Genomic DNA, 22,950 nt, shown 5'->3' on the forward strand with positions numbered 1-22,950 from the left:
ACAGATCATGCCAGTCCACGCATAGCGAGAACGTATAGAACATCCTGAAAAAGGGCATTCATTTAGCCTTATAGATGTGAGCTCTTTGCGGTAAATCCTGACACATAGTTTCAATGACCAAGATGGCCCCAGTGGATGTTGGGAATCAATTGATAATTGGGCAGTTATAAGATTTGCTGTGGAATTTGGGGAAACAAAAAAAAGTCCTTTACATCTCAATGAATTTCAGCAATGTGTAGGAAAATTTTCGCCACACATCATTATTTTCAAACTCTATTTTTAATAGACATATTTCAGGTAAATGACAAAGTATTAATGTAGCCTACTGTTGTTAGCGCTGAGTATAATTTTATTTCCCAAACTGTCCCACTGCAATTATTTGGGACTACCTGGTAAGCAAGATGCTATTTGGGGAGTAAGAATGGCAGAATTTAGCATAAAATGGCGGATGTTGATGAAAGAAATGTAGACTTTGCCTCATTGGCTCAGGTCTGTGCTCTGCACAGCTTGATACTGTTGTAAGGTAAGCAATGTTTGTGATGCCAGGCTGTAGACTAGCAAAATTAATATAAGTAGGTAACTTATAATTGAGTTATAAGCCCCAAATTCTCTTTCACTAATGAGATTGTCACACATACTGAAAATTAATTTGCAAATACTGTTTAACTGGAGACTCAATATAGCTCATTAGATGAGAGAGGGAGTGAAATGTTCAAATGTGAGGCCTTAGTAGGACATCCAAATCTGAATTTAGCCACATGAAGGTCTAGTTAAATACCCAAATGTGAGGTTTGGACATACTATTAAGGCTTTTGTTTGCAATTCAGGCTCACTGAATTTGATCTCATTTAAAAAATCATTACTTCTGTGTAAATTGGAAGAGACTTTGCCTAATTTTAGACATATAGGAATATTCTGGTTATGAAAATGACAGAAATTCTATTTTTAGAATGAAAGGGGTTTTAAAAAATTCAAGTGGCTGAAAAAGGAGTGCAGCAAGAGAGAAATTTAATGAAAAACTAAATGCAAGGTTACGTAACTCAAAAGGTGCTTTCTGGTGGCAGTCTAGTTTTATTGGTACATTTCCTAGTCTTACTCTGGCTCCATCCAGCAATGGACTTAAACACATACAGTAAAAGCTGTCTTATCCAGAAATCAGATAGCCAGCATATTCTATATACCAGTCGCTTGGCCTGCTGCTGGGGGGGCGGCTTCCCTAGCCAGGGCCAGCTGCCATGGGGCTGGCTCCCCCCAGACTTTGGGAGTAGTACAGCCCCACTCCTGCCAACCTCTTCTCAATTAACTAGCAAATTTGCTTATCTGTCAATCGCTGTTTTCCCAGCTTTTACTGTGTTTAAATTTTTTCCTGTAGAAGTCCAACTGACTGCATTTGTGTTCACTCAGATTAGCCATACAATTTCATGTATACATTTTTGAAAATATGGTCCCTAAACAAAATAAACTGAAATTTAGTAGCAACAATTCTTAATTTTCCTATTTCCTATCCAGTGGTTTTTAGAGAGAGGAAACTTCTGGAACATACAGTAATATTGCAACTTCTAAACTCATAGCCAGCTACTGATTGTGTTGCAGCCAGCAGAACTCGTGTTCAGAGTTTTCCTACAATATATCTTCTGGGACGTGTATGGGAGAAAGCCAAAAATTCTGAAAGATTTGATGTTGAATTGTGTGCTCCATGAATTCTATTTATTCGTTTTGACCTAAAAATGTAGCATAATCAAGATTTTTCTTTTCTATATTTTTGTGGCTCACTTTCCAATGTGTCTCTCCTGATTTTTCTAAATTAATCTTGTTTTCTTTTTGTTCTTTAGGAATATAATCCCAGTGGTGTTTCATTTTTACTTTAGAATAGTTTGACCATAGTTTGTGGGTTGTATGTTTTTTTACAGCTAGCTTTCAGAACTTAGTTATTTCCACATTACTGCTTGATGTCCTAGGAGAAGACTAGATGAGCTAAACTTGCTAACTTGGCAATTTTTAGTTTAATTTTTCTTGCAGCTTCTTGATCTTTCCTAGGCTCTCCAAACTTACCTTTTTCTTGAAAGAGAAGGAAATCTTTGTTAAAAATACAGTCTGCTGGAGCAGAGCAGCTCCCTAGAGACCATTTTGTCACAGTGAAGCTTTCTGCCTCCACCATCATGCCTGGTCTAATGCCAACCAGAGAATATAATACTACACTTGTAGAGAGCAGAGAGAGAATGCTGAGGAGAGACCTAAATAAACCCAGTCAAACCTCTCTTCTGCTAAAATCCCTAGAGACAATCAAGGACGTGTTGCACCCCAAAAATCAGCTTTATATCTTCTTTACTTCATATGCTAATAGCACAGTGTGACATGCAGGCTACCATGATTTTAGGTTGGGAGTAAACAACTAACTAGCCAACACTTTGTAAGAAAGCTGTCAAGTCTGAGACTCAGGCTCTAATTAACTATTATTATAACTATGTATCTGTGAAAAAACCTTTAAGATCAACATTTCATGCCATCTCTATGCACTTTTTTTTAAAAAAAGATGCAGTTCCAAGATTTTGCTCCTTCCTTTCCAGGTCACCTTTGACTATACTAGCTGACCTCAGAAATAGAGCAGCCATCCAATGAACAGGTTAAAACTTTATTTTCACAGTAAAACTCTTTCATAATTTCTAAGATCCCAAATTGGTAACCAAACATGTTTCCTCTATAACTGCTGATGGAACTTCTTTAAAACAGTTCACTTTGTAATCATGTGAGTGTGGTAGCATCACCATTGAAGGGGAACATAGAATGTCTGAGTCAAAAAAATGACAGAGCTGTTCTTTTGTGTTTGGAAGAAAAAAATGTCTCCCCTTTTCCTGCAAACCCCATACTCATATTCTCTCCTTAGCTAATCTCTGGATACTCTATAAATTCCTGGATTTGATTTTCTTTTAATTTTATTAGGATCAAATTAAATATGTAAGCATTCTTGTGATTTACATGACTTTCATTTCCCTCTTTTCTGAGAAACACGACATTTGTAATTTTTAAATTTTCACAATGATTCTAAAGGTGACTATTAAGCCATAATTAAGAGCATTGGACAGGAGGCTGTCTCCTGAACAGTCTAGATATCAGCAAACAGAGTTTCTCCACAAAATCACAGTAGCATGTCTCAAAGCTGACCGGGAGAAACCACTTTCAGTGATGGGGTGAGTCACACTAGATGCCCACTGGTATTTTCTGCCGAGGTTTCTAGCAAAGGAACCAACAGTGAGAGGCTGTGTCTCTACAGCATTCCCCTTTTGCAAGAGGAATGCAAATGAGGGAGCTTGAAAATGCAAATGAAGTGCTGATTTAGAAATCTCACTCTTCATTTGCATAATCTTGCATGATTGTGTTTCTGGAAGAAGCTTTTCCAAAAGCAAAACCAACCATGTAGATATGGTTCCTTCACAGATAATACCCCGTTTTTGAAAGAACCCTTATTCCTCATTCATTTCAGGAAGAAGGGCTCTTTCAAAAAAAAAAATTTTTTTTTTTTGGAAGGAACGCTGTCTACATGGCTGTTTTTTTGCTTTCGAGAAAGCCTCTTCTGGAAACGTGATCATGCAAGATTATGGAAATGAAGCGCACAATTTGTAAATCAGCACTTCATTTGAATTTTTGATCTTCCTCGTTTGTGTTCTTCCTCTGAAAGAGGAATGCTGTGTAGACATGGCCTCCATGTCTAGAGATTTACTAATGTTCACTGAACTGAAATCACCAAACTCAGCGTCACGTAATATACTGAAAAATACTTTATTAAATGTTGGTTTCTGTTTACATGGGTTAGATTCAAATAAGTAACCTTAAAATAAAGCATTCCATATCTTGCCAGTTATGCAGACTTCTGAAACTCATTTAAACTACCCTGATTTATATTTCAGATTTAGTTACACGTATTCTTAGTTATGAGTTTTAGGATTGTACAGTATAGAATGACTGACTGTTTTCTGTTCTCTCCCACATTACACAATATTGAACTTGTAGTTTTCCAATGACCACTTTCAAAGTCTTTTCTAACACTAAAGGAGTGTTTTGATTTTTGTGAACCTGAAAATTCAGGCTAAAAAACACATTTCAAAAGACTTCAGGGAAGATTTTCTTCCCCACAGCTGCAGATAGCAGTTATGTGCTCAGCTTCCAGGGCCTCTCATTGTAAGTTGTATGTTTAACTCCTTCTTTGGACTTGTCTCCATGTCAGGTCAGCGGGTGGCATGTAATTGCTACTATAGTAAGCCAAGCTGGACTCCAGGACCTTAAAAATTACTGTAGCAGTGAACACACAGGATGTTACAGTGCAGCAAGTTAGTTTGCTGGAGGCCTGCACTCTGACTTGCTACATAGTAATGTACTGTATCGTCAAGCCCATAGCAAAACAAAACAAAAACAAAAAAAAAAAAAACCCACGAAACATGGTGGGTAAATATTTGCTCCAAAAGGTAAATGCAACTTCTTGCCATTGACCTCAATGCAGCAGGATTTCACTCTGTCTGAAGCTCATCTATAAACTGAAGAACATATTTTAATGATGCCTTCTAGGAAAGAGTGACTTTCACCAATCTTGGATTTTCTTTCATAGAGTAGTTATATTGGGTTGAGAGTGCTGAAGATCACAGTTACCTGAAATTGTGTGTGTGTTTTTTTTTTGTTTGTTTTCCCCCCTCCCCCCACCCCTACGAGTTTTTGGAAAGATGAGAATGTAGGTGATGGCTGCAAGCATCAAAGCTCACCCTCCCTATTGAAAGAGAGTGAGAGAAATCCATCTATATTCTGTGTATTATTCTGGCCTATCTGCTCCATAGTGTGGAGCCAAGCATATGGTGACTAGCTGTGGGCAACATCCTTCAAACTGGCAGCATAGGAGCTGTTGTCTTTCAGTTCATGTGCCTTGTCTTTCTATGGGATCAAAGGAGAGGCCGCTCTGTCTCCCTCTCTTTCCTTGTGCTGAAACTGAGTGGGTCCAGATTTTTTACTACTCCTAGTGTCTCCAGATTTGAAAAAAAAACAACAAACCTATTGTATTGAGTCTGTGCTCACGAAAGCTCATGCTCAAAACTTTTCTGCTAGTCGATACGGTGCCACAGGACCCTGCATTGCTGTTTAAAAACCTATTGGGCACTCAAATGCTGTGAACCTGAACCAAATGCAGGCAAATTAGGGAGTGAGAGCAGAAGACTTTCATCTGTCAGATCAAGCTGGGTGCACAACATTGTAGGGTTTGCTGGAATGGAAGAGGAATTTTACCATGTTGAGCTTCTCATGAGAAAATGGATTGCTTTCCTGTGTCTTCCTCTCAAGGATCAGTGTGAATCAGCTCAAATGGTACTTGGTATACGAGAATTTTGAGGGGGTGGGGGGAGAAATAGCACAAGTCCTGTGAATTCCAAAGAGAAAAAGATGCTTATTATGTAGCTTTCTGTATTACAGAGTTTTATTTTCTCCCAAGGGCAAAACATTACCCAGCGAAGTGGTCATCATTAGTAGCAATTTAATGGCATCATTCTCTTTTCTGGATGACCCTTTGGGTGACTTTGAAAAACTGACTTAAACCAAAATTCATTTCCTTTCATGTATTTTACTACTACATTATTGATACCAGTTCCTTTCCAGGCAAGCATTTCCACATAAATACCAGGTTTCCCTTTCTTTAATTAGGTCCCATAAACTCACTACACATTTTTATTGCTGGACTATAATTTATGATTCTATAGGGGCAAAATTAGGGGTGGAGGTTGGTGTCTTTGCTTAAATTGAAAAAAACAAAATAGGAAGTATACTTAAATTTGTTTTTTTCTTATTCTCTGTTATAGAGAATATATAAAAATACCAACTCCATAGTCATCATAACCGTTCCTGGTTACACTGTCCAATCTGGTTGAAGATGTTTAATAGTATTTCTAGTCTGTTTTCAAAGCGTGACTTATAAATATAAAACACTCCACCTTTATTTGCACGTGTGTACACATAAAATTACAGTTCTCAGCTACCAAGTTATGGGATAGCTATATCAGACTAAGTTATGCCTTATTTATTTATTTATTTTGACTGTATTTTATTTTCATTTTGGGCAAATGGATAGGACTACTTATAGATTAAAGTGCTGCTCAATGGAAATTTATCAGTCTGGGTCACAAATATTTCTAACAAGGGGATTCACTAATGGTGAAATTTAGAGAAGACTCTTTGTAACTCTAATTACCTCAGAGAATGGGTGGCATTCTCTGATGGCTACTATTTTCTTCTCTGCTAACTGAAACAGAGGCATAGAGGACAACTGAGTTCTCCATATTCGGCTGCATTGATCATATTGTGTGAGACATTTTGGGGAGCTATCTGTGTGTTATGAATTACTAGTATCATAAAACTGCAAGCTAAATACAGAAGGTGATGCTATTTTGGACTTTCCAAGGGAATAATAAATACTTCCAAAGCATAACTGGCAAAATTTCTTTATAAAAGTACATGATAAAATATTTCTAGCTGGAAGTAAATTATCATTCCTCCCTAGGATTGTGAACACTTTAATTTCTTCTGTTAATCTGCATCATCCTATTCAGACATGCCCTAAGGGCCAACCACTTACATGGTTTTTGTGTAGGCCCCATTCCCCTCAGGAGATTAACTAGTATGGTTCCTTGTTCCTCCAAACTCAGATGAAATCAGTGTGGCTTTGCACAAGCATCTGGGTCACTGTAAAATTTGATTGGATCTAGGGTTTGCCAGGGCCACTCTGGCATCAAAGTACTAGAGCAGAAAGTAGTTGCAGAACAGAGCGTCTCCAAGGAAGAAGATGGAAGGAATGAGAAGTGTATCACCCTCACCACCACCTTTCCTTCCTGGATTACTCGGGAGCAGGCAACACTCACTTGTGTGCCTGGGTACCTGAGAGTTTTAATATGCAAGAGATCCTGAGTGTTCCTGTCATGATGTTGAATATTTGGAAATCCCCTTTCCATCCCTTCGCTGCAGTCCCTTATTTCTAAAAGTATACAAAATAGCAGTGCCTCCATCTGGCTTGGCTCCTATATACACTTAATGGTGTGCCTTGGGAACCTCCAGTAATAATCTGGTTTTAACTCCAAAACAGCAATTGCTCATATATCTAACTGATCAAACTAGAATTAACACCTTTGCTTAACAACTTAAGGAAACAGGTTTACAGACTAAACCTGGGGGAAAAAAAGCAATTGACAAAGTATACTGAAATAAATGAAACTCATCTAACTGGCATGTACACTCCCATCAGTTATCCCACCCCAGGGTGTACACTCCTCAGGTATCAGAGCTGCAGACACTTGCATTGGTGCACTTGCAAGTCTTCAACAGTGTTGGAGACAGCTGGTAGGAGTTTTGTGTCCCAGGAAAGGCAGCACTCTGACACTTGAGCTGGCCCCTATGGAACTTGAACAAGCACAGATAATTACAGTGACTTCTCTATCCGGTTCTTCAGCAGCCTCTACCTTGTAGTAGCAGTTCCTGGATTAGGAAAAAGGCTTCACATCTGCCATGAAGTGGTCTGTTTGATCACAGGCCACAGCACGTCCTCAACCCTAGCATCAGGTCCTGGCTTTCTAAAATATGGAGGTCACGATCATCTCCCTCTGTCTGGTGGAAAAGCCACAGTTTCTGTCCTTCTCTTCCCCAAAGCATCACGGGGGTTGTGGTCCCTAGAGCCAGATTGCTGGACAAAGGATCCTCCCAGTAAAATCAAAGGCTCCTATAGACAGACGGGTCTCTGGAATTTACAGTAAAGAACTCACTGGAGGGAGAAGACAGAGCTGCTTGTGGATGCAGATGATCAGAAGAGCTTTCTGATGAGATAAAGGAAGAAGGGAACCAAGAATGTGGCATTGCCAGATGATTCTCTCTTCCTTCAATAATGTGAAACCAAAACAGATTGAGTTGGTCACAGCTACAGTTTTAACGTTTAGTGAGTAATTTCAGATACACAGCTATTTAAATTAGGGGGCGAGAACATTAACTAAGAACTTGCTTAGACAAAAAAAAAAAACCAAAACCTTCTAATAATGCACTTTTTTGATAGTGCAAGCTTTGAAATACACTACTTTGAAGTCCAGATACTTTGCAGTTAGCTTCAGGCTCAACTAAAACTATGACCCATTGCCCAGAAATGTTTGTTAGATTCCACCCTCCATAGACATAACTTGCTGCATTGGGAGGTACAAATAATTAGTTATTTGAGGCAGAATTTTCTCCCACTCCCATTTTCAAATAAACCTCAGCATCATATTGACCTGGACAGATGTGAAAATTTTCTCTTCATAGAAGATATTGGAGAGCAGTGATACACAGACTAAGACTCACGAGTGGCTCTTTACGATGTCTCTTCCAGCTCTTTCCAGCACATGATATTAAAACATTGATTTAATTATTAATGAGTCAGGATTATTTTACTATGTTGTTCCCCAATTGTAATTGATAAAATATTTGTCAGTCATATTGCTGTGAGAATAAGAGTTAAATAATAGTAAATGAAACAGTGAATTCATACCACTTGTGGCTCTGAATAATGTTGATCAACAATTTGGCCCCTGAACACAAGAGATCTGAGTAGCACTGGTGTAGAGAGCTTCTGGATTGTTACCAGGGACATATCAAGGTATGTTTTTCTTGCAGTTGAGTCCTTGAATCCACCTTAGTTTGCTCAGTCTCTGCAGGCAAAAAAGTGACCATTTCAAATCTCTCTCCAAGTTAGCTTTATGATGATTCTGTCACACGATGGGTCAAATCCACATGAGCGCCTAACCCAAGTATCTTGGCTAGACGCTGTGGAAATTTAAGGGAAAGAATCCTTGTCCCTGGACTGAGGAGTGCCAGCCAGGCTTTTTCATGTGGGCTACTTCAATCTAATAACCAGGAACACTTTAACCGCGTCTACACGTGCATGCTACTTTGAAGTAGCGGCACCAACTTTGAAATAGCGCCCGTCATGGCGACACGTGTTGGGCGCTATTTTGATGTTAACTTCGATGTTAGGCAGTGAGACGTTGAAGTCGCTAACCCCATGAGGGGATGGGAATAGTGCCCTACTTCGACGTTCAATGTCGAAGTAGGGAATGTGTAGTCGTTGCGTGTCCTGCAACATCGAAATTGTGGGGTCCTCCATGGTGGCCATCAGCTGAGGGGTTGAGAGACGCTCTCTCCAGCTCCTGAGCTTGATGGTGGCCGCATGGAACGGCCCCTTAAAGCTCCCCGCCCCATCCCTTCCTGTGCAGGAAGCTGAGAGAGTGTGCAGGCAGCAGCAGTAACATGCGGCTAGCCTGCATGCTCCTTCGCAGCCACACCCCCCCCCACCTTCCATGATGGCCACCCGCCAGCCCCCCCAGAATCCCCAGGGGACCCCCCTCAAGGGGAGCCAGGGCTCACAGCCCAGAAGCCAGGCGAGGAAGCTGCAGTGGGGTCCCTCCTGGACGGAGGCCGAGCTTCGGGACCTGCTGGGACTCTGGAGTGAGGAGGAGGTGTTCCAGGTAATGGGGAGCAAGAGGCAGAACGCAGATGTGTTCGCTTGGCTGGCCGAGGGCCTGGCCGCCCGGGGTCACCCTGCCTGCACTCCAGATCATGTCCGGAGTAAAGTGAAGGAGCTGCGGCAGGGTTATGCCCAGGCCTGGGATGCGGCTGGCCGATCTGGGGCCGCCCCCGTCACTTGCCCCTTTAACAGGGAGCTCAGGGACATCCTGGGCCCCCAGCACACCTCCTCCCCTCCGGCCACTCTTGATACCTCAGCCAAGGAGCCCCAGCAGGCCCCGGAGGTGGAGTCCGCACGGAGGCGAGCCCTGCACCCCGGGGGCCCCCCCAGGAGCCCACCCCCAGGGCACCGGAGGAGGAGGAGAGGGACTTCTCCTCCAGTGACGCCGGCCTCCACATCATCCTCCCATCCAGGAGATCCAGCTGGGTGTCCGCCCCCCGGGTGTCCCCCGACCGTGGGAGTGGACCATCAGGTATGTACCCCGCCGGTGCACACCCCCGGGGTTGAGGGGCGGGGGTAATAGATATGACCAGGGCCCGCCACATGCCCAGATGACCATGGCCCCAAGGACAGCAGTGGCATGTCCCTCACAGGAGTGCATCAGCCCCTGCCCCCCCCAGCACGACAGTGCCATGCTCCATCCCCGGGGCTGGGGGGAGCGGAACCTCTAGGGTCCCCCGGGGGGAGGAGGTGGGACACCCAGCAGCAGCAGCAGCATTAGCATGTGATGGAGTGGGGTGAGTGCAAATGCGAGACTCAGGCTACATATGAGAAACAAGCTGAATAGCTCCCAGTGGCTAAGGATGATCCTGGGGCTACAAATGGCAGGTTACACCTCTGCCCTGAACAAAGAGGAGGGAGGAGCCGAGCTGGGTTTGAATCGGGGGCGGCAGTTAGAGGCTAGGGGAAGGGAGAGCTAGAAGGCAGCCAGCCTGAGGAGGGGGAAAGCTACACCCCAGAGGGGCACCCCTCGGGGTCTTCTCCCCAGGATGGGTTGGAAGGACTGTCTCTGACTGCTGTACTGTCGCTTCTGTGAGAAACTGGGCATCTGTTGCCTAATAAACCTCCTGTCGTACCTGCTGAGTGAGAGTCACTCCTGCCAGCGGACGGGGTGCAGTGCAGGGGGACCCCAGAACCCCATCACAGCAGCATCTCCCGGGGATGGGGATGGGGAACCTGCAGCAGAGGGGTGGGGGGACAAGGGCCACGGCTCAGGGCCCACACTAACGGCTGTCTCCACTCTTCTTTCCCCCCTCCTGTGTTCTGCAGCTGCACCATCGGAAGGACCGCAGAGCGCCAGCGAGGTGTCGGTGGTCCCGGAAAGCCCTCCGGGGCCATCACTCCAGGCCAGCCCCTCAGCGGAGCACTGACCAGCCCCACAGCGGGGAAGACGGCGGACGCAGCACCACCAGCTGACGGTGACAGACCCCCAGCTGCTGGCCCTGCACCATCGGCAGCTGGAGGTCGCCGAGCAGCGGCTGCAGGTGGAGGAACGCCACCTCCACCTCCAGGAGCGGGCACTGGCCTGGCACCAGGAGGCATGGGGGGCCTACATGTGGACCCTCAACCGCATCACAGACTCCCTGGCCCCCCCATGCCGCGCCAGCCGCCGCAGCGCCCTCCCTGCCTGCTCCACCTGCTGCTCCACCAGCTGCTCCAGCCACTGCGCTGTCCGCTGTTGCACCGCCACCCGCCACCGAGGGCCATTCTGCCGAGGGGGACCTGGGACCAGCTGACACTCGCCGGCCATATCTCCCGGTCCGCCTGGCCCCCAGCCAGCCCCTGCCAGGGCTGCAGCTGAGGCGGGGATCCCGGCCGCCCACCCCCAGCGCTGGACTGTAGGGGCGTGGGGCCCAGGACGTGCCCCCCCCCTTTGTATATATTCCCCCCAGTTTATTGTTCTTTTGTTGTAAATAGTTTGTATTTGTGACCCATTACTATGCTGATCCTTACCCCCCACATGTAAATAGTTCTCCCCTTCCTTGTCTTCCCCTTTCACGTTATCCCAAGTTTTATAATGTATATATATTTATCAGTTAGATTTCCCCTGTACATAGTTTGTCTTGTTCAGAATATTAATAATAATAATAATCATCATCATCATCATCATCATGAGTTGTAGTAAAGATGTTTGATTTGACAAACAACTGTCTGCTTCTATTTTTTACAAAAAAAGTCAGGGGGTGTGCTCTTGGGTGCTCTGTGGTGTGGGCGTAGGGGCAGGGAGTGTTGTGGAGGATGGGGGGGTGCAGTGGGGGGCCTGCCAGCGTTCACCCCGCGACCTCATCGAACTGGGCCCACAGGGCCTCCCGGACCCGGGTCCCTTCGGGGTCCACCTGGCGACTGGGGGCAGCAGGTGGCTGCACATCGGCCCTGCCGGCCTCCACAGCCCAGCCCTGAAAGAAGGCCTCCCCCTTGCTCTCCACCAGGTTGTGTAGGGCACTGCACGCACCCACAATCTGGGGGATGTTGGTGGGGCCCGCATCAAGGCGGGTGAGGAGACACCTCCAGCGCCCTTTGAGGCGGCCAAATGAGCGCTCCACCACCTGGCGCACGTGGTTCAGGCGCATGTTGAAGCGCTCCTGGCTGGCAGACAGATGGCCCGTGTACGGGTGCATGAGCCAGGGCCGGAGGGGGTATGCCGCATCTGCGATGACGCAGAGGGGCATGGTGGTGTCCCCCACAGGGATCTCCCGCTGGGGGATGTAGGTCCCCTCCTCCAGCCGGTGGCACAGGCCCGGGTTCCAGAATACCCGGGCGTCGTGGGTGCTGCCAGGCCAGCCCACATAAATGTCCAGGAAACAGCCCTGGCTGTCCACCAAGGCCTGGAGGACCACTGAGTGGTAGCCCTTCCGGTTTATGTAGTGTCCTCCACTGTGTTCCGGGGTGCGGATGGGGATGTGAGTCATATCCAGAGCCCCGAAGCAATTGGGGAAGCCCAGGGTGGCAAAGCCCGCGATGGCGGCATCCAGGTCCCCAAGCCTCACAAGCCTGTGGAGGAGCAGGGCGTTGATGGCGCAGACGACCTGCAGGGGAAGCACATGGGAGAGCACCAATGAGGGGTGTGCAGGGTGTGTGTGGCCTTTCCCTGCCAGGGCTGCCCCCCCACCCCCCCGTGGGTCCTCTTACCTCCATGAGGACAGCCCCGACGGTGGCCTTGCCGACACCAAACTGCTGTCCCACAGATCGGTAGCTGTCTGGAGTGGCCAGCTTCCAGACAGCGATGCCAACCCGTTTCTCCACGCTAAGGGCACGCCGCATGGCAGTGTCCTGGTGCCTCAGTGCAGGGGTGAGCCACTGGCATAGCTCCAGAAATGTCTGCCGGCTTATCTGAAAGTTCTGGAGCCAGCGGTCGTTGTCCCACTCTCCGAGCACTAGCCGCTTCCACCAGTTGGTGCTGGTGGGGTAGCTCCACAGCCGGCGGCATGTGCTGTGGGGTGGGGGGCGGTGGGGTGCTGCAGGGTTGGGGGTTGAGTCCTCCTCCCCTGCGCGCAGCTCCTCCTCTGTGGCAAGGAGGTGCTGAGCTGCCTCCTGCATGGCATCGAGCAGGGCGAGCATTGCTCCTGCAGGGGCGGCTGGGTGGACCTCTGGCTGCTGCTGCTGCTGCTGCTGCTGGGGGTCCATGACTGCATTGTTCGAGGTGTGTGTGCCTATGGCTCTGCAGACCGCATGCTGTGCAGGCTGCCTGTGTCTGGGAGGGGCCCTTTAAGGGAGCGGCTCGCTGTTGCCCCGGAAATGCGAGTCCGCCCTGTGACCCTGTCTGCATCTGTTCCTGGCACCCTTATTTCGATGTGTGCTACTTTGGAGTGTAGACGTTCTCTCGCAGTGCCTATTTCGATGTGGTGCTGCGCAACGTCGACATTGCCAGCCCTGGAGGACGTGTAGACGTTATTCATCGAAATCGCCTATTTCAATGTCACTACATCGAAATAAGCTACTTCGATGTAGCGTTCATGTGTAGACGTAGCTTTTGAGGGCTCTGACACTTTCTCCTTTTCAAAGTGGCTCTGGGTTCTATGCATCCTTCTCTGAATTTTATTGAATCCTGCATTACCAGTATAACAGTGAAGGTGGGGGAAGGATTCACATTTTGCCACTTCTAATATTTTTGCCAGTGGAGATGCGAGAGAACCAAGTCAAAGGAGGGATTATTGAGAGTGCAAGTTTTTCTTCTAAAGCAAATGCACAAGTCTCAGGCAATGTTTTGCATTTGTTGTGCATTGTTTAAGGTGGCCACCTCCCGCCCCATGGAGAGATACACATTTCAGTGATAGAGTAATCCCTTTATGCTATCTGTTTTGTAATCCCTTTTGGAGGATGTTGAATTCTTTTGGAAACTTTGAAGAAAGGGCACTATGAGCTAGAGTATGGTTTGACCACAATCCTTTTGCAAGAAGCAATGTGTAATTGTGCTGCCCCAGGAGATGATCAGGGATCAGATTGTGACATAACATTCCCTAAATCCTCACTTACTCGAGGGTCAAGTAATCTTCATCAACTCTCTGTATAACACACAGTAGTCCCACCACACCACCAACCCAATGGTTCAACAGGGTTGGCTGGAGGCAAGGATTAAAGCTCTGCCTATTTCCTACCCCTGCCTGCTTATTCCTATCTATCTCCATATGCAAGGGAGAAGTGACATTGTGTAGTCCGATCTCTCCCCCCCACATTACAGTTTACAATACAGATAACCCTACTCCCCTAATTCAAGATCATCTTGCATCTGTTTATCTACCTCCTGAACTGGCAAATCCAATGGAGCACAATCTTCACCCAAATTATATTTTCTGTTGCACAATCACAATAATGCTTCATTATAACATCTCTAGGCTTCTAAATAACCCTCTCTTTTCCTGTGAGAGCCTAAGTTTCCAGAAGAGGTTTGAAGGAGTGTGCCTGTAATTTGAGGAATTATCAGAAGAAAACAGTTTCCAGAACATGACCTCCCCCCACCCCCCACCCAGCCCTCAGATAATTAAGCAAACTCATTGAATATGCTTCCTTTTCTCATCATGTTGATTCAAGGTGGTTTCTTTTAAAATCCTTTTAAGATTTTAAAATCCTTTTAAAATCCAAGAGGCATGTGGGGAAGAGGGATGGGAAAGGAGGACACAAGAATGATTTTTGTGGATGTGAAAATTATGATGAAATTAAAATTTCTCTATCAAAAAAGTCTTTCAAGCTAGCTTTCGTAATCTGAAACAGAAGAGCGCACGTAATTGTTGAGGCTTAAAGAATGTGCTCCAACTTCTTTCTTCACCGTCTGTCCTCCTACAGCGTCAGTCTGGTGCAATGTTACATGTTACCAGAAACCAAAGTGTATGACAGCTGGTCTCTATTACTGCAACTACAGAGGGATTTCTTGTACAAATGGCCAGCTTTCCTATGTAGTTCCACAGCATGCAGAATTATTTATTTTAAAAATTGATGGAGATGTCTGAGGTCTGCTTACACATTTATTTCTGTTGAGTCTTATTGGCAAAGCTCGGTTCACATGATCTTTCTGGTCAAACAGACCAGTGTATCTGAGCAGAGAAATATCTCTGCAGCATTAAACAGGCACAATAGAATAATGTGTGAGTGAAAGCACAATAGCAAGAACAAGTTCTTTCTTTTTTTTTTCCCTGGAACTAGAATATCATTTTAGTAATGATATAAATTAGTGCAGTTTCAGTAGTAAAAATGTCCTTTCTATTTCAAGTGAAAGCAGCTTGACAGACATTGTGTTTTGGACCCAAATGACCTTTAGCAAAGTCTCAGACTCCTGGCTACAGCACTTTATTAAGGCAGAAACTGTACACTCTGTACTGTCCTTAATAAAGGTCATGTGGGACTGAATGTCTGTTTCCAACTGTTCACCTGGAATCAAAACTTTTATGTACTAAAGCTATCAATTGATTTAGTATTTTCAAGAATTTATTTTGGCCCAGTGTGCCCACAGGAATTTTGGGCTAGTTTGTACAAAATATGATACTAAGAACAGCCAGACCCCTGGAGCCCAGGGTTCATCCACTGGTGAATAAAGCCACACTGTTCTATTTCTGTGTAGTAGTTTCCCTACCATTTAAGAAGTAGTCAGAGGAAAACTAAGAGCAAGTCAGGCAGTCCCAATGCTAAGGTGAGGAACATGTCATTAAGGTCAAGAGAATTTTCAGATCCTCCTCTTAAATAGGATTTAGTTTTCCTTAGTGGCAATTTTTCTTATAAAAAAGATAGACCCCTCTCCTATCATTCACACCTCTTTGAACACGGTTTCTTGTATTTTTCCTTCAGTGGCTCCATCTGCTTCATTGACTTCTTATGACCCCTTATTCCCAGACTCTTTTTACATCTGAACTTCCGTGGTTTCTGTTGTCCTCTCTAAAAACTGTTCAGTGATGTCTGAATTTGCAGAGGCAGGAAGGAGAGATTACTTCATATCACTAGACAGGTTCCTGCAGAATTCCTTCAGAAGCCTAAGCGTTTGCTTCTGTTCTATATTAAGAAACTGAACTTCCATTCTGTGAGCAACTAGGAGTGGAAAGGCTACATCTACATGAGAAGCATCTGTTCACAGAAGTGACTTTTGGAAGGGATTTCTGGGCAAAACTTTTGTCGACAGATTGTGTCTAGACATAAAAACAGATAAAAAGAGGCATCTGCTCTGCTGATAGAGAGCAGCCAGACTGCCCAGCCCTCTCTTGACAGAATGGCTGACTGGAAGCTCTGCAAACAGGGCTGCGTGGTGAACCAGAAACTCTGTCAACAGAAGGGCCCCAGCGTGTCTGCACTGCTGTTTTGTAGGCAGGAAACTGTTGAGAAGGGCATTATACCTGACAGTAGAGAGGTATAATGCTGCTGGCAGATGTGCTGAGTTTTGTCAACAGACCATCAACAAAGTACACTTTGTGTGTAGATGCTCCACAGGTTTTTGTGACAAAAGCCCAGTTTTGCTGGAAAAGCCCTCTCAAGTAGACATTGCCAAAATGAATAACTTTTTTTTTTCATTTACCTCCTGTGTTATCATTCCTCTGTGGTTTGGGTCATGGTACCTGAGCCAAGAAATATAAGGTGGTCTCAGTCTCAGCTGCTTCTAGGGATTCTACATTCTTTGTGCAGCTCCATGAAGAGTGGACAATTGGAATGATGCTCACTTTTTTAGTATGTCGGCACCGTGACAAAGCTGGTGTTACAACCTGCTTGTTTGGTTACAGTATGGGTAAAACTTAGGTGCACGTCTAACCAAAGCAATCTAGACTGTCAAGGACAAAGTTATATTCAAGAAGGGAAGAAACAAAGCATCCTCCCCTAAACCATGCCAGGACTCACCATCGTCTAGCTAAGCAGTCAGAACAAGAAACGGTCACAATTTCTGGCATATAAGAATCCTCTAAGTTTCAGTTGTATGACATAGCTGCGTAGGTGCACTTGCATATAATGCTGGAAAAGGGGAACTCTTTTCTGAATATTTTGCAGGTTAAAGGATTTAAAGTTTCATCTTCTAGGCAAGTATCAGAGGGGTTAGTCTATATCAACAAAAACAACGAGAGGTCCTCTGGCATCTTCTAGACTAACAGATTTATTGGAGCATAAGCTTTTGTGGGAAAAGACCCACTTCATCAGACAAACATGCACATGCATATGCGTATTCATCTGACAAAGTGGGTCTTTGCCCACGAAAGTTTATGTTCCCAAAAATCTGAGAGTCTATAAGGTGCCACAGGACTTCTCGTTATCTTCTAGGCAGCCCTTCTGCAAGCAGATTTACGAAAAAAAAATGAAGTTGGCTCTACCAGCCAAGTTCTTAGTTTCATACATGTTCAAACCTAAGAAGAAATAACCCTTCCTTGATCACTCACTCTAAACTTAAGAATAATAAAAAAATATACTTCTAGTTTGATTAGTGACAGAATCAGGTGTTAGGTCAGTGGGGCTGATAGCCTCACTGAGCCCTTGGGCAAGGTGGTGGGGGCCTTCTGTGTGAGCTCCAGAAGGGGCAGGGCCTCTGGTGGAAGGGGTGGGGCTGGGGGCAGCCAGCCCTCAGAGCTGCCAAGACTGCATGGCCACCCCACCAGACCTTAGTGCTGTCTGGAGCTTGCATCTGGTATTCCAGCAGCAATTAAAGAGCCCGGGGCTTTGTCCACCCCCACTGCTGCAATAGCAGTAGTGGCAGTTGGGAGCTCTGGGCCCTTTTGTATTGCCTGGCCTGAGGCAATTTCTCCTTTATGGTGAGCATGGATTAGACTGGCTTTTATTTTGATCAAAATAGTTGGTCTATTTTTCACTTGCTAATGGAACTCAGATCATGACAGCATCTGTTATGACTCTCCAGCAACGCAACTCACCTTAAGTTCTCTTGCTCTAGAATATGACGTAGTCTGGTTTTAAGTAGTTACTTTGCTTGTCATTGCAAAAGGGCCATATTGTTTTCAGCTGGGTAGATCTAGGACGCAGAATAGTCTGGAAGAATAAGAATGGGTTTGGGAGTCTGGAGATTTTTGTACCTAATTTTTAGCTCTGTTCATTTGTGTGTGTGAATAAATTCAGTTCTCCATTTCCTCTCCTTGGTGTAGTTTTCAAAACCAAAAGACACCAAAGGTGTTATGAGGCTGAGTTAGCTGACAGTTGTATAGGATTTTCTAGTTACGATTGAATTTTCAAAAGCCCCATTATTGGCTTAACTCTGTTTATATTTAAGTCACTGGTAAAAATCCCTCTGACTTTAGTGAAGACATAGTCAATATTTTTTTAAAAGTCCCCCTCTTAGAGCTGTATATAGATTATATGCTAAATGATAGCTGGGCATTTTTTGTTCAGTACCGATTCACTTTGTCTTGGTTTATTTTGCAAAGTGAGAGGGAGAGCAACATCACAAGTCACTCACTCTAGTTTCCTTCCTCCTGCCTTACATTTTAAATAGGTGCTATGATGCATTTTGGCAAATACATGCAACCTTGGTATCACTTAACTAATTCCTTATTCCTCAAGTTCCAAAAGGAGAGTTCTTACTAAGACTTTGAGACTGAATTAATTATCTGGAGGTCATCAGAGCCTCTGAAACACTAACAATGTGCATGTTTAGTGACTATCAATTCTTTGAGAGAAGAAAATAAAATATGTAAAAAAAATGCATTGCTATTTAAGTGGAGTTGACTTTTTTGATATTATTTCTGAGAGCATTTTTATTTTGTTGTTTGTTTTTTTTCTGCCGGAGTCTGTTTTTAGTCTTTTGAGTTGCCTGTGCCTCAAAGGTTAGCGATGTCTGCTTAGATGAAAGGCTTTATTGGTGGTGATGTTTGAACTGAAGTACACTAGCTAAATTGTGGTGGGTTTTTTTGTTTAGTAAGAATAAACAAGTATAAAAGCAACATTTTCACTTGACAGCGTGTGACCTCTTCCCTTCAATCTCCATGAAGACAGCCTGTCTGAAGAAACAGTTTGACAACTTGTCACTCACTGAGGTAGAATTCTTGTTTGAGAATTGGGCTGAGATCTTCTAAGCCTCAGGCATGGCCTAGCTGAACAACAATGAGAGCACGAGGGAATTTCTTGCTGCATCAACCAGGTTCATGCCAGCATTTTGTATGGCATAGAAGGACATTTGTGAGAGCATTTGTTTTTTTTAACATCACAGGTTAAGTAACTGATATGGCTCCCTTGAATGCAATAAGGATGGTTTTATTATAAAAATTCTAACAAGAACATTTTAATTACACAGTGAGAAATGTTTTCAGATTACTTAGATGCCTAATGTTTCATTCATCATGTGTACGTGTGAATGGTTGCCTAAAATTCATAGGGATGTGTCAAATTCTAATATTTTATATTTTTCGGGGACTTCTGTTTTATATTCTGAACCAAAAGCTTAATAAAGAGTATTGTACTTTAGAATGATCAATAACTGTCAGATAGTGGGGTATTGTTCATTATGTGGAAGCAGAGTGATCAAGCAGCTTGAATACTTTTAATTTTCTAGTTTCAAACCTTGTATGTACCTGTGCCTGGGGTCCTTTCTTCTTATTATTATCAAGCAATAGGTTTACAGAACAGCCATATTAAAGTAACATTCTAGGGGTTTTCCTGTCCTTCAAGGGTATAATTTTCAACAGCTTTCTGTATTGTTACTTTTGCTTTAATAGGGCTTCATTGTTAATTTCAATGGGAACAGTTAAGCAAGCACTGAGCACTTTTGAAAAATCCATCAGACCTATACGGTAATTCAACTTGTGATTTCTGGGTTGTGTATTGCTATTAAAATAGCATGGCTGTCTTTATATATAATATTTAGTAATAACTATAAAATTAGCTTTAGGGAGCAGACAGGTAAAAGTACTCACAAATTTAGGGGCTGTATATTAGAGACAAACATTTACAGAGTCACCTATAGATTTCCAAGACCAGCATCTGATGAAGTGAGTCTGTGCTCATGAAAGCTCATGCTCAAAACTTTTCTGTTAGTCTATAAGGTGCCATGGTGAGGTGCCTTCTTTGATGTTACAGATCCAGACTAACACTGCTACCCCTCCGATACTATATTACATGTGAAACCGCTTTGAAGGCTGGATTCACAAGGGGGTCTAAAGAGGCCAATTTAGGTGCCTACATTGAACATTTAGGCATCAATTGCAATAGCAAAAATACAACTGAGCTGCTCTCTAACACTGCAGGTGCATATTCAGAGTTTGAAAGGACAATAGTGATAATCTCCTTTTACATCCTCTGGACCATAAAATTGTCCCAAAATAATTTCTAGATCTTTTAGAAAAAAAAACATCCAATTTTGATTTAAACACTTGGTGATGAAGAATGCATCCCTCCTTTGGCTAAATTGCTCCAATGGTCAATTACACACTGTTAAAAATTTACATCTGATTTCTCATCTGAATGTACCTAGCCTTAATTTCCACTCTTGGGCAGCATTACATGGCTGTGAACCTCATTGATGGCAAGAGAATGATAATAGGACTGGAGCCCTGCAAAGAACCACCAAAGAAAGAAAAAGAGGCCTCAATCAACGTCTCATCTGCTGGGAATCCTGGGACCATGGTGATGACTCATGGTCTTACAGCATCTTGGGGCAATGGGAGAGGACAAGAGCTATTGTATTGAAACATACACAAAGATGGGTGCAAAGCTATAAGGGAGTTCTTCTTGCTATCACCACTCTTCTAGAGTTAGTCTTGGCCAGCTGGGGAGGCAGGAAGAGATCCCAGGGTGGATTGTACTGACTGCTCCTGGATACAACACTGACGAGAAGGAAGCTGACAGTGGGGGCTCGCTGCTCTGGATTCTTCACTGCAGCTTGACACACTGGACCTGCCATGTCTTGGCTTCCTAAGCAACTCTTCACTGAAGTTAGTTCACCTGTGTAAGTGCCTGAGTGCAGGAGAGGATGAGTGTGTGGATGTTCTTGAAAACTTGTTCCCCTTTTCCTTTAGTCCACTAGAAGCATTTTTATAAAGTACATGAGTTTAACCCTAGGGTGGTCTTTAGTGTAAATTAAGGTAACACAAATAATATGGCGGCATGCTCTTAAAATATGGTTTTACAACATATTATAAATCCAAAAAGGTAAACTTTTAAGTACTTTAGTAATCCCTAATGCCACTAACTTTTATACATGCAAAAAAGAGAGCCAAACATGTAGCATAGACCATAGCTTAGTAACGTGCATTGAAAGTGAACTACCTAGGATCTCTGGAAGCCACAAATCATATCACAATAGCATCAACTCAACATTTTATCTTCTTGGAGTATGAATAGACAAACTATCTCTCAGATTACAGATGAACTTAAATGCCCTCCAAAGGGGTAGAGATACTTTTCATGGCAATAGGGATTGCAACCGAGTCCATGGATCAAAATTGTTTTCTGTTGTGGAATGGCTTGTTCGTACCCTGTGCTTGTTGCTCTTTATTCCAGAAGGCTCTGCTTTGAAGTTATACAACTTTGCCTTTAAGGTACTTGATAAATATTTGATTTTCTTGCTCATATTAGAATTACTTTAAGGTTTTATTCTTCTATGCTGTCGTGTATCTGGTTTTGTGAATGTGTTTTGTCTTGTGGAGGAAAGATTATAAGAGAGAATCATGTATTTGCATGTGAAAGGGACAGAGTGATACATGCTATATAAACAATCAGATTTACACTTCACTGGAGATTAGTTCACAACTTGTATATAATTCAAATCTATGGCAAAGAAAAGGTGACAACAAATAGGAATAATGTAAATAAGATCCTTGGAGGATTAAGTTGGATAAACTAACTGATTTATTGATGTGCATCTGCATCCCAAACAAGAAAAGTTTTGATGAGCTGGACTTCCTTTTGTGTTACTTTATAATGTAAGTTGTTTAGTGAATTTCCTCCTGATGGTGACTCTACTGCTGCTCTTCTGGCTCCTGACTGGACAGTGATGGACCAGCCAATGGGAGATGTTCCATAACATGTGGTAGGCTATTTGGAGACCTATGAAGAGGACGCAAAGTCAGGGGTACTTAGTATTTGATCAGGGTGACGGAGCTCGGATTTACAGGACTGCCTGTGTGTTTTTTGGTTTAAGAATAACAGCACTCTCCCAGGAGCATAAATAAATAAAGCCGTACTAGACTCTGCCTTCAGTTTCTCCCCACCCATGGGCCGTGTCTGCACTAGCCCCAAAATTCGAAATGGCCATGCAAATGGTCATTTTGAAGTTTACTAATGAAGCGCTGAAATGCATATTCAGTGCTTCATTAGCTTGCGGGTGGCCGCGGCACTTCAAAATTGACGCGCCTCAACGCCGCACGGCTTGTCCCGATGGGGCTCCTTTTCTAAAGGACCCCGCCTACTTCGAAGTCCCCTTATTCCCATGAGCAGATGCGAATAAGGGGACTTTGAAGTAGGCGGGGTCCTTTCGAAAAGGAGCCCCGTCGGGACGAGCCGTGTGGCGGCGAGGCGCGTCAATTTCGAAGTGCCACGGCCGCCCGCATGCTAATGAAGCGCTGAATATGCATTTCAGCACTTCATTAGTAAACTTCGAAATGGCCATTTGTGTGGCCATTTCGAAGTTTGGGGCTAGTGTAGACGTAGCCATGGAAACTGACCTGCCACAAGGCCCCATCATTGACCACCATTGTGCCAAAGTTTATGATATATCTTTCTAAACTATTTTCAGTAATAAGAATGTTGTCACTAATTTTTCTGATGAACCACTAAAGATGGTGATGTATGTAGAAAGTCAGAAAAATCATTCTGAAGGCTGAGTAGACTTCAAGGTGGAACCAGCAGCAGTGAAAAAAAAGAAAGAGCTAGAAGTTTCTCCTGTTCATTTTCAAACATGTTGGAAATAAGTGCTAGACAGAAGAGTCTTACCTTTTCAATAAAAATATGATCTTCCTCCTATTGGAGCAGATGGCAATCTCCAGTTGACATCACTTGGGAACAACATCCAGGCATCTGTCAGCATCACAGTAATTAGG

This window comes from Carettochelys insculpta, chromosome 4, assembly GCF_033958435.1.
Source record: "Carettochelys insculpta isolate YL-2023 chromosome 4, ASM3395843v1, whole genome shotgun sequence".
NCBI lineage: Eukaryota > Metazoa > Chordata > Testudines > Carettochelyidae > Carettochelys > Carettochelys insculpta.